This window comes from Bubalus kerabau, chromosome 1 (genome assembly GCF_029407905.1).
Source record: "Bubalus kerabau isolate K-KA32 ecotype Philippines breed swamp buffalo chromosome 1, PCC_UOA_SB_1v2, whole genome shotgun sequence".
NCBI lineage: Eukaryota > Metazoa > Chordata > Mammalia > Artiodactyla > Bovidae > Bubalus > Bubalus kerabau.
In genome coordinates, this window is record NC_073624.1 from 72,054,630 (window position 1) to 72,065,468 (window position 10,839).

A 10,839-nucleotide genomic window follows, 5' to 3' on the forward strand; every position below is an offset into this window, starting at 1 on the left:
CGAGACCATTCAGGTATGACCTAAATCAAATCCCTTATGATTATCCAGTGGAAGTGAGAAATAGATTTAAGGGCCTAGATCTGATAGATAGAGTGCCTGAAGAACTATGGATGGAGGTTCATGACATTGTACAGGAGACAGGGATCAAGACCATCCCCATGGAAAAGAAATGCAAAAAAGCAAAATGGCTGTCTGGGGAGGCCTTCACAAATAGCTGTGAAAAGAAGAGAAGTGAAAAGCAAAGGAGAAAAGGAAAGATATAAGCATCTGAATGCAGAGTTCCAAAGAATAGCAAGAAGAGATAAGAAAGCCTTCTTCAGCGATCAATGCAAAGAAATAGAGGAAAACAACAGAATGGGAAAGAGTAGAGATCTCTTCAAGAAAATTAGAGATACCAAGGGAACATTTCATGCAAAGATGGGCTCGATAAAGGACAGAAATGGTATGGACCTAACAGAAGCAGAAGAAATTAAGAAGAGATGGCAAGAAAACACAGAAGAACCATACAAAAAAGATCTTTACGACCCGGATAATCACGATGGTGTGATCACTGACCTAGAACCAGACATCCTGGAATGTGAAGTCAAGTGGGCCTTAAAAAGCATCACTACGAACAAAGCAAGTGGAGGTGATGGAATTCCAGTTGAGCTATTTCGCTCATTATTAGAGAAATGCAAATCAAAACTACAATGAGATATCACCTCACACCAGTCAGAATGGCCATCATCAAAAAGTCTACAAACAGTAAATGCTGGAGAGGTTGTGGAGAAAAAGAAAAGCTCTTGCACTGTTGGTGGGAATGTAAATTGATACAGTTTATGGAAGATGGTATGGAGATTCCTTAAAAGGCTAGGAATAAAAACACCATATGACCCAGTAATCCCACTCCTAGGCATATACTCTGAAGAAACCAAAATTGTAAAAGACACATGTATCCCATTGTTTACTGCAGTATTATTTACAATAGCTAGAACATGGAAGCAACCTAGATGTCCATTGACAGATGAATGGATAAAGAAGTTGTGGTACATATACACAATGGAATATTACTCAGCCATAAAAAGGAATGCATTTGAGTCAGTTCTGATGAGGTGGATGAAACTAGAACCTATTATACAGAATGAAGTAAGTCAGAAAGAGAAAGATAAATATCATATTCTAACACATATATACTGTGTATACCACATGTGTATATACCATATACACATATATGGTACTGAAGAACTTATTTACAGGGCAGCAATGGAGAAACAGACATAGAGAATAGACTTATGGACATGGGGACAGGGGAGAAGAGGGTGAGATGTATGGAAAGAGTAACATGGAAACTTACATTACCAAATGTAAAATAGATAGCCAATGGGAATTTGCAGTATGGCTCAGGAAACTCAAACAGGGGCTCTGTACCAATCTAGAGGGGTGGGGTGGAGCGGGAGATGGAAGGGAGGTTCAAAAGGGAGGGGATGTATGTATACCTATGGCTGATTCATGTTGAGGTTTGACAGGTAACAAAATTCTGTAAAGCAATTATCCTTCAACAGAAAAAATAAATTAAAAAAATATATAAAGAATACTAGTTGAAGGCTTTGCTTACACTTGATATGCTAAGTGCTGAGGGAAGCAGTGAATTGAAGTCCCTTCTCTCAAAGTTCCTGCTCTCAGTGGAAATTAGTTCAGAGTGTTGAGATAAAAGGTCAATGCTACCTTCAGAAAAAAACAAACAGGTACAATTTGCTTGTATTTATTTACTTTTTTAGACATGTCACATGATACTGCTTTTTCCATTATTTTGTTGAACTTTACAGAAGTCCTCTACTCGCCAGTAGTGTTAAGTAATTTCCATAAAATGTTTATATTTAAATATCTAGAAATGCTGTTTGATAGAGTATTCTTTTGTATTCTTTATTGAACTTTACTAGCCTCAGAAGTTCCCTAAATACTGTCCACTAGATGAAGAGGCATGTCACAAGGAGAGACTTTTGTTATAAAATAAAATTGTGTGTAAAATAACTTTATAACCCAAAATATACTTTATATAGTAGTTTTACAAATGTAATTTTAAAATAGTCAATGGAATCCTTTCCAAAGATTTCAGTGAAAGTGAAAGTGAAATCATTCAGTCATGTCCAACTCTTTGCAACCCCAAGGACTGTAGCCTACCAGGCTCCTCTGTCCATGGGATTTTCCAGGCAAGAGTACTGAAGTGGGTTGCCATTTCCTTCTCCATCCAAAGATTTCAGTATAGAAAGCTAAATTCTATGGGAAAGTATGCTTTCCTTGAAAAGCTATTTCAGTTGAAATCATGATGTATTATGTTCAAAGCAAGGAAATAATCTTGGCAGTAGAAATAGGGTGTTCTTCTTGTTCCAAAATACATTCACATATATTTTGGAAAACAAATCATAATTTCATTGAATATGACCAAGTTCTAAAATTTCCTTGTTTAGAAATGTGCAAATTTGCAAATATGCAGTGAAAGTTGGGTTGCTTTAAACCAAAGAAAATGAATAATCCATGACCCCATCTAAAGGTCTTTTTGAGAAAGGCTGACTTTGGGACTTTTAATAAAGCTATATTGCTGATTATTGCTGTAATATTGGTTGTCGACTACTAAGTTGTCAAGAACAGTTGGGAAGGGAGGGATTCATTCTGCTCAGGCAAATCAAAATCCTAAATACACATTTATTGAGTGCTCAGGTATTCTGGACATTGAGCCAGGGTCTTGAGCCACAAAGTTCAAAAGACTCAAAAGTTCTTGATGCAGAGAAAGTTTCTTTCCTCAGTATCTGTCTAGGAAACATATATGGATCTTAATGCAGTTACATGGGTGTGAACACTCATCAATACCCATCCATTCCTACCTGTTTTAGGAATGTGGCTTACTTTTTCAGGTTTGAATAATCCTTTTGTTTAGCATTGCTAAGAAGTGAAGTGTCATATTAACAAATTTTCTAATATTTTGGATAACTGATCTTAGTCATTAGTCAGTGTTCTTTTTAAGCAAACAGAAATTGCTCTTTGTATCTGAATATAGGGAATTGGACATATCCCACCTGTCAGATAGGATAGGGAAGGGCAGGTCAAGAAGCCCACTGCCAATAGATTATTTATTTTGTTTGCCCATCCAGCAACACTGGAGTGGGTGGTCATCGTGAGCACGAACAGTAACGCTGTGTGCTTCTCATGTGTTATCTGCTCAGCACCTGCCTATAACTGCCAGTAGAGAGTAACAGCCTCTTCTCTCCTTTAGAATGTCTCTAAGTGCCCCATGCCAATTCCCATGACCCCATTCTTTCCCAGTCAACACCCTAACTTAAGAGACTTGACTAAGTTCACTATCAGTTCAACTTTCACAGTTATCCAGCCAACTGTAGAATCACATTTTGGTTTTGATTTTCAGGTATCTCAACCATGTAGCTACAAGAAATAAAAGGTTGTTTCAGGACACTCCTAAAGGCTCTTTGTTTCTCTGACTTCTTGAGAATTTCAAATCTTTCCTTCTATAAGCTGCAGTGTTATATATTCAGTCAGCTCCCTGGTCATTGTTGTCAGACTTTCCATGCAACTTTCTGTTGTAATAGTCATTTAGTCTTCCAGTGCTTAATTTTCTCTAGATACTTAATTCTAGGCAACTAGAAGTGGAAATTTAAGGAATGATTTTGCCATGGCATGCTGTGCACCAAAAGTCTTAATTTTTACTAGCAATGAGGTTATTTCTTATTTTAACTTCATTTAGATCACAGAACATATCCCAGATTCTCTTCTTTGAGGTTCTATTTTACTGAAGCTGCTGCCAATACTAAATATTCTAACAGCAAGAGTTTTATGATTAAAGCAGGAATCACTCTCTATATTTCAAACATGAAGGGTTTCAAAAGAGGAAATAAGGACCTACAAACCATCTTGAAAGCTCAGGGGATCAGAATCAGAGAAGCCATTTCCAAGACTGCCATTCTGAAACACTGAAGTGGGTGAATCTTAAGAGCTCACTGAGACACCACTGAGAATCCTATATCTGCTGATTTGTCTGTATGACAGATTGGCAAACTATGGCCATGGGAAAAACTGACCTGCCTGTTTTTGTGCAGTGTGTGGGTGAAGAATAGATTTATTCTTTTAAATGATCAAAAAAAAAATCAATATTTTGTGAGATGTAATTACATGGAATCCAATTTCAGTGTCCATAAATAAAGGTTTATTGAAACAGCTATACTCACTTGTTTGCGTATTGTTTGTGGCTGCTTTTGCTTTACAGTGACAGAGTATAGTAGTTGTGACAGAGACTGGCCTCCAAAGACTAAACTACTTACTATCTAGCCCTTTACAGAAAAGATTTGTTGATTCTTGGTCTGTGGATCTGACTGCAAGTACTTCTGCCAAATAATGGCTTCTCTTTCTCTTCTACTTTCCAAGTTTAATGAAAATGTCTCTCATTGGCAAGTCCTCATCATCATATGGGGAAAGTAATTTTGAGAAATGTCACTCTTGAGTTCTCTTCTGGATTGCAGAGAAGTAGTCCTGAGTTGACAACAAGCACTTGAGAATAGTCAAGGTATGGTTGGTAATCCCCAAGACCACTTTTATGTTAAATGGACTAGAAGGACTCACAGAGCTCAGAAAAGCTGTTATAGTCACTCTTATGGTTTATTATGGCAAAGGGATAAGGATGAAAAGCAGCAGAAGTAAAAGGATCAGAAGGCAGAGTTCACGGTAGACCACACATGAGTTTCTAAGTGTCTTCTCCAGCAGAGTAACACAGTGTTTAATTTCCCCAACAGTGACATGTCAAAACATACATGAAGTATTTTTCTATCATGGAGACTCAACCAAGTCTTGGTCTCTATGATTTTTATTGGGGGTTAGTCACATTGGCATGGTTGATTGCCAATGTGGCTGACCTTATTTACTCAATCTTCAGCCCCTTTAAGGGTCAACTGGTTACTATTAATACATGGCACACCACACCCCCATTAAATAAATACAAACTGTCAGCATAAATTATCTGGACTGGCCCAAATTCCTAGAAAAATGGAGATACTCTTATTAGGCAGATTGGTGCAAAGTGTTAGAGATTATCTCTCAGGAACCAGACAAGGACCAAACTTTTCATTGGAATGTGCAAGATTTGGACAACCTAGGCCTGCTGAGATAATCCTTTATTCCAGTAACCAGTTCAGTTCAGTTCAGTTGCTCAGTCATGTCTGACTCTTTGCGACCCCATGAACTGCAGCACACCAGGCTTCCCTGTCCATCACCAACTCCCAGAGTTTACCCAAACTCATGTCCATTGAGTCGGTGATGCCGTCTAACCATCTCATCCTCTGTCGTCCCCTTCTCCTGCCCTCAATCTTTCCGAGCATCAGGGTCTTTTCAAATGAGTCAGCTCTTCGCATCAGGTGGCCAAAGTATTGGAGTTTCAGCTTCAGCATCAGTCCCTCCAATGAGCACCCAGGACTGATCTCCTTTAGGATGGACTGGTTGGATCTCCTTGCAGTCCAAGGGACTCTCAAGAGTCTTCTCCAACACCACAGTTCAAAAGCATCAATTCTTTGGTGCTCAGCTTTCTTTATAGTCCAACTCTGACATCCATACATGACTACTGGAAAAACCATAGCCTTGACTAGATGGACCTTTGTTGGCAAAGTAATGTCTCTGTTTTTTAATATGCTGTCTAGATTGGTCATAACTTTCCTTCCAAGGAGTAACGTCTTTTAATTTCATGGCTGCAATCACCATCTGTAGTTATTTTGGAGCCCCCAAAAATAAAGTCAGCCACTGTTTCCACTGTTTCCCCATCTATTTCCCATGAAGTGATGGGACCGGATGCCATGATCTTCATTTTCTGAATGTTGAGCATTAAGCAAACTTTTTCACTCTCCACTTTCACTTTCATCAAGAGACTTTTTAGTTCCTCTTCACTTTCTACCATAAAGGTGGTGTCATCTGCATATCTGAGGTTATTGATATTTCTTCCGGCAATCTTGATTCCAGCTTGTGCTTCCTCCAGCCCAGCATTTCTCATGATGTACTCTGCATATAAGTTAAATAAGCAGGGTGACAATGTACGGCCTTGACGTACTCCTTTTCCTATTTAGAACCAGTCTGTTGTTCCATGTCCAGTTCTAACTGTTGCTTGCTGACCTGCATACAGGTTTCTCAAAAGGTAGGTCAGGTGGTCTGGTATTCCCGTCTCTTTCAGAATTTTCCACAGTTTATTGTGATCCATGGAGAAGGAAATGGCAACCCACTCCACTGTTTTTGCCTAGAGAATCCTATGGACAGGGGAGCCTGGTGGGCTGCCATCTATGGGGTCGCACAGAGTCGGACACAACTGAAGCGACTTAGCATGCATGCATGCATTGGAGAGGGAAATGGCAACCCACTCCAGTACAGTCAAAGGCTTGGGCATAGTCAATAAAGCAGAAATAGATGTTTTTCTGGAACTCTCCTGCTTTTTTGATGATCCAGCAAATGTTGGCAGTTTGATCTCTGGTTCCTCTGCTTTCCTAAAACCAGCTTGAACATCTGGAAGTTCACGGTTCATGTATTGCTGAAGCCTGGCTTGGAGAATTTTGAGCATTACTTTACTAGCATGTGAGATGAGTTCAATTGTGCAGTAGTGATCATTCTTTGGAATATCCTTTCTTTGGGATTGGAATGAAAACTGACCTTTTCCAGTCCTGTGGCCACTGCTGAGTTTTCCAAATTTGCTGGCATACTGAGTGCAGCACTTTCACTGCATCATCTTTTAGGATTTGAAATAGCTCAACTGGAATTCCATCACCTCCACTAGCTTTGTTCGTAGTGATGCTTCCTAAGGGCCACTTGATTTCACATTCCAGGATGTCTGGCTCTAGGTGAGTGATCACACCATCGTGATAATCTGGGTCATGAAGATCTTTTTGTACAGTTCTTCTGTGTATTATTGTCACCTCTTCTTAATATCTTCTGCTTCTGTTTGGTCCATACCATTTCTGTCCTTTATTGAGCCCATCTTTGCATGAAATGTTCCCTTCATATCTCTAATTTTCTTGAAGAGATCTCTACTCTTTCCCATTCTGTTGTTTTCCTCTATTTCTTTGCATTGATCACTGAGGAAGGCTTTCTTATCTCTCCTTGCTATTCTTTGAAACTCTGCATTCAAATGGGTATGTCTTTCCTTTGCTTTTCGCTTCTCTTCTTTTCACAGCTATTTGTAAGGCCTCCTCAGACAGCCATTTTGCTTTTTTGCATTTCTTTTCCATGGGGATGGTCTTGATCCCTGTCTCCTGTGCAATGTCATGAACCTCCATCCATAGTTCTTCAGGCACTCTTTCTATCAGATCTAGTCCCTTAAATCTATTTCCCACTCCACTGTATAATCATAAGGGATTTGATTTAGGTCATACCTGAATGGTCTAGTGGTTTTCCCCACTTTCTTCAATTTAAGTCGAATTTGGCAATAAGGAGTTCATGATCTGAGCCACAGTCCGCTCCCGGTCTTGTTTTTACTGATTGTATAGAGTTTCTCCATCTTTGGCTGCAAAGCATATAATCAATCCGATTTTGGTGTTAGCCATCTATAGATTCACTGAAATTTGAATCTCTAGGAATGTCAGAGATTATCCAATGCATCCTCCTTTTTTTATAGATTAAAAAAATAGAGGCTTTGGAATCAAATAGATGTGGTTTTAATCCCAATTTCATTGCTTACAAGCCGCATGGTCTTGAAAAGTCATTTAACTTCTTTAGGCCCATTTTTTCCCTCACAGATTGATAATTAATACAATCATAATAAGGACTAAGTGGTGAGAAAAATTCTTAAGTCAGATTAGCGGTCAAAACATGGTGGGTATAGACACAGGAGAGACTCCCTGTACCCCCGATTCAATCTACAACTAATAAGACATGCACAACTCAGTGAAGACATTCATAACTCAGCCAAGGTGTTCCAACACAGCAGGATGCCAGAGAGATCCATACTTGTGTACATCTGAAGTTAGGTGACTGGAGCACATGGAAGAGGGAGAACTGGGGAATAGGAGGCAGTGCCAGTGATCCTGGCCCCCAGTCACGGAAACTGAGCCCATAGCCCCAGAAAACTAGTAGCAGCAGAAGAGTAGGCAACATGACTTTAGCCTCCTGGCCACAACAGCGCCCATGGCCACAGGGAACTGGGCAGCAGCGGTGGCAGGGTCTGTGACCCTGGTTCTTCCGGCTGCTGTGGCGCCCGAGACTCGAGCATCCCTACCCAGGGCGGCAGGCTTGTGACCCCAACCACCCTAGATACACAGCAGACACCCCTGACCCTGTTCCCTCCCCACCAACCTCCCCCTTCTGCAGTGGCAGTGCCCACAACCCAGGTGACCTTGGGCATGGTGGAGGTGCCTGCCAACCTGGTGCCTTCAGAGGCAGCATCAGGTCAGCAGCAGCACTAGCAGCAGGAGCAGCAGCAGCAGCAAGGCACTAGCAATCCCGGAAGCACAAGTCCTCACAATCTCTGGCAGAGGTGATGGAGAGTGGAACGTATTGATTCTCAAATACAGCCAGAGACAACTCAGGGAAGAGAAACCAGACCTTGTGCTATAGAACCACCAACTTAAAAAGAGAGAAAGTCCTATAATTATCAACCTGTTAATTTTCAGAATTAAATTAAACAGTGGTTCACCTAAATAAGAAATGTGTTCCCTATTTCAAATGTGCTGTCAGAGAAACAACTCACCAAGCACCATGAAAAATCACAGTAACACAGTGTTGCGAAAAGAAAGCAACAATTCTCCTGAAACCAAACTTAGTCATGAAGTGTTGTGATCTAACAGATAGAGAATTCAAAATAGCTGTTGTGAAGAAACTCAATGGGCTACAAGAAAACAAGAAAACTCAGAAAGGTAGTTCATTGAGTTCAGGAGTAAAATGAATGAACAGAATGAATATGTCACTAAAGAGGTAGAAATGCTGAAAAAACAAAAAAACAAGTTCTGGAGCTGAAAAAAGTTCTGAAGCTGAAGAACTCAATACAGTAAGTCCCCTAACATATGAACCTTCAAGTTGCAACCTTTCGAAGATGCAAACGTGTTCATATGTTCAATTACATAAGTTAGTGCATGTGTTTGGCTTGCATTGTCACAAGTGTGTATCTTCTACAAGTGGTTGTGCTTTTGTGTACTTTACTGTACAGTACTATATAAGATACAATAGTACAGTATCTTTATTTCAAGCCCAGGATGTCCACAAGCAAGTGTAAAACCAGTGGTATATAGCCGATTGTGTTAATTGGGTATCTAGGCTAACTCTGTTGGACTTACCAACAGATTTGACTTAAAAACGGAACTCATTTGTATGTAGGGGGCTTACTGTAAATGAGATGAAGAATGCATTGGAAATAGAGCAAATGATATGGAAGATAGAAGTAGCCAGCTTGAAGAAAATAATCTAGAAACAGAACCTGCCTCCGCTTTCTGCTCTTCCCGGAGATCCCTTCACCCCCACGCTCAGTTCTGTCAGGGCTCAGTGCCCCCACATCCCATCAGGCCCCTATGTGGCTTCCGGGTTGGTTTGAGGGTGTCCGTCCTTTTTGACTGCACTTTCATCGCCTATGGTCCTGGGCTTGCCCTCTGCATTGCACATCGTCACTGAGTCTTTGAGCATCATCTTCCTCACCATCAGAGCTTTCTTCTGCTTGTGTCTTGGTGGCTTTCCTCCCTTGTTTGGTTCACGGCAGCAACCATTACTGATAACTAAGATGGACCAGTACAGAAATATCTGCTGATCTTAGGAGTGTTAGTCTCAGTCCTTATCCAAGAAATGTTCTGGTTTGCATATTATGAACTTAAAAGAGCTGGTGAAGGTTTGAAGAATATAAACCCAGATGAAACAGCACCCTCAGTGGATCGCTGGCTTATGTTTCTGGCTTGGACTTTGGAATCATGAGTGGAATATTTTCCTTTGTAAATACCCTGATTCCTTGGGGCCAGGCACAGTGGGCATTCATGGAGACCCTCCCCAGTTCTTCCTAAATTCAGCCTTTAGGATACTGGTTATCACCTTGCTACACATGTTCTGGGGCACTGTGTCTTTTAATGGCTTTGAGGAGAAAACGTGGTACGATTTTCTTTAGCTCTTTCCTCTGCTGGTGTCAGCCTGGACCTTCATGAATCCCCATGATGATTAAATCTGAGGTCAGCATACATAATCATGATTCTTATGGGCATCCGGGCATTCATTGTTTATGGAGCAGCTGCCAAAGCCTGACACTCTGCCTCCTCTGCCAAGACAAGGACTTGCTCCTCTTCAATCAGCACTCAGATAACCCGTGAGAACCAGCACTTACCAAACAGTAAACTGCCTTTTTCTAAAAGTACCCTTTCCTTGTGGAATTTGGAAAAAAACAAAACTATCTAGATACAGATGGCTTTCATGCAATGGCTTTCTGAAAGGGATGTATCAGTGGTGTAGAGCGTAGCTGCACATAAGAATCATCTGGGGAAACAAAGAATATACTGATTTTTGGGCTCCACTCTCCAGATTTAATTGATCTAGGCATTTGATCGGAGAAGGCAATGGCACCCCACTCCAGCACTCTTGCCTGGAAAATCACATGGATGGAGGAGCCTGGTGGGCTGCAGTCCACGGGGTCGCTAAGAGTCGGACATGACTGAGCAACTTCCCTTTCACTTTTCACTTTCATGCATTGAAGAAGGAAATGGCAACCCACTCCAGTGTTCTTGCCTGGAGAATCCCAGGGATGGGGGATCCTGGTGGGCTGCCATTTCTGGGGTCACACAGAGTCGGACACGACTGAAGCAACTTAGCAGCAAGCATTTGATAATTTTGTAAAGCTTCCTAGATGACTCTGAGGTG

General features: G+C 40.9%; 1 pseudogene; it reads left to right on the plus strand.

Annotated features, from left to right (window-relative positions):
* Window positions 1-9,375: 9,375 nt before the first annotated feature.
* LOC129648911 (gamma-secretase subunit APH-1B-like) lies at window positions 9,376-10,295 on the plus strand (annotated as a pseudogene).
* The last annotated feature ends 544 nt before the right edge of the window (window positions 10,296-10,839 follow it).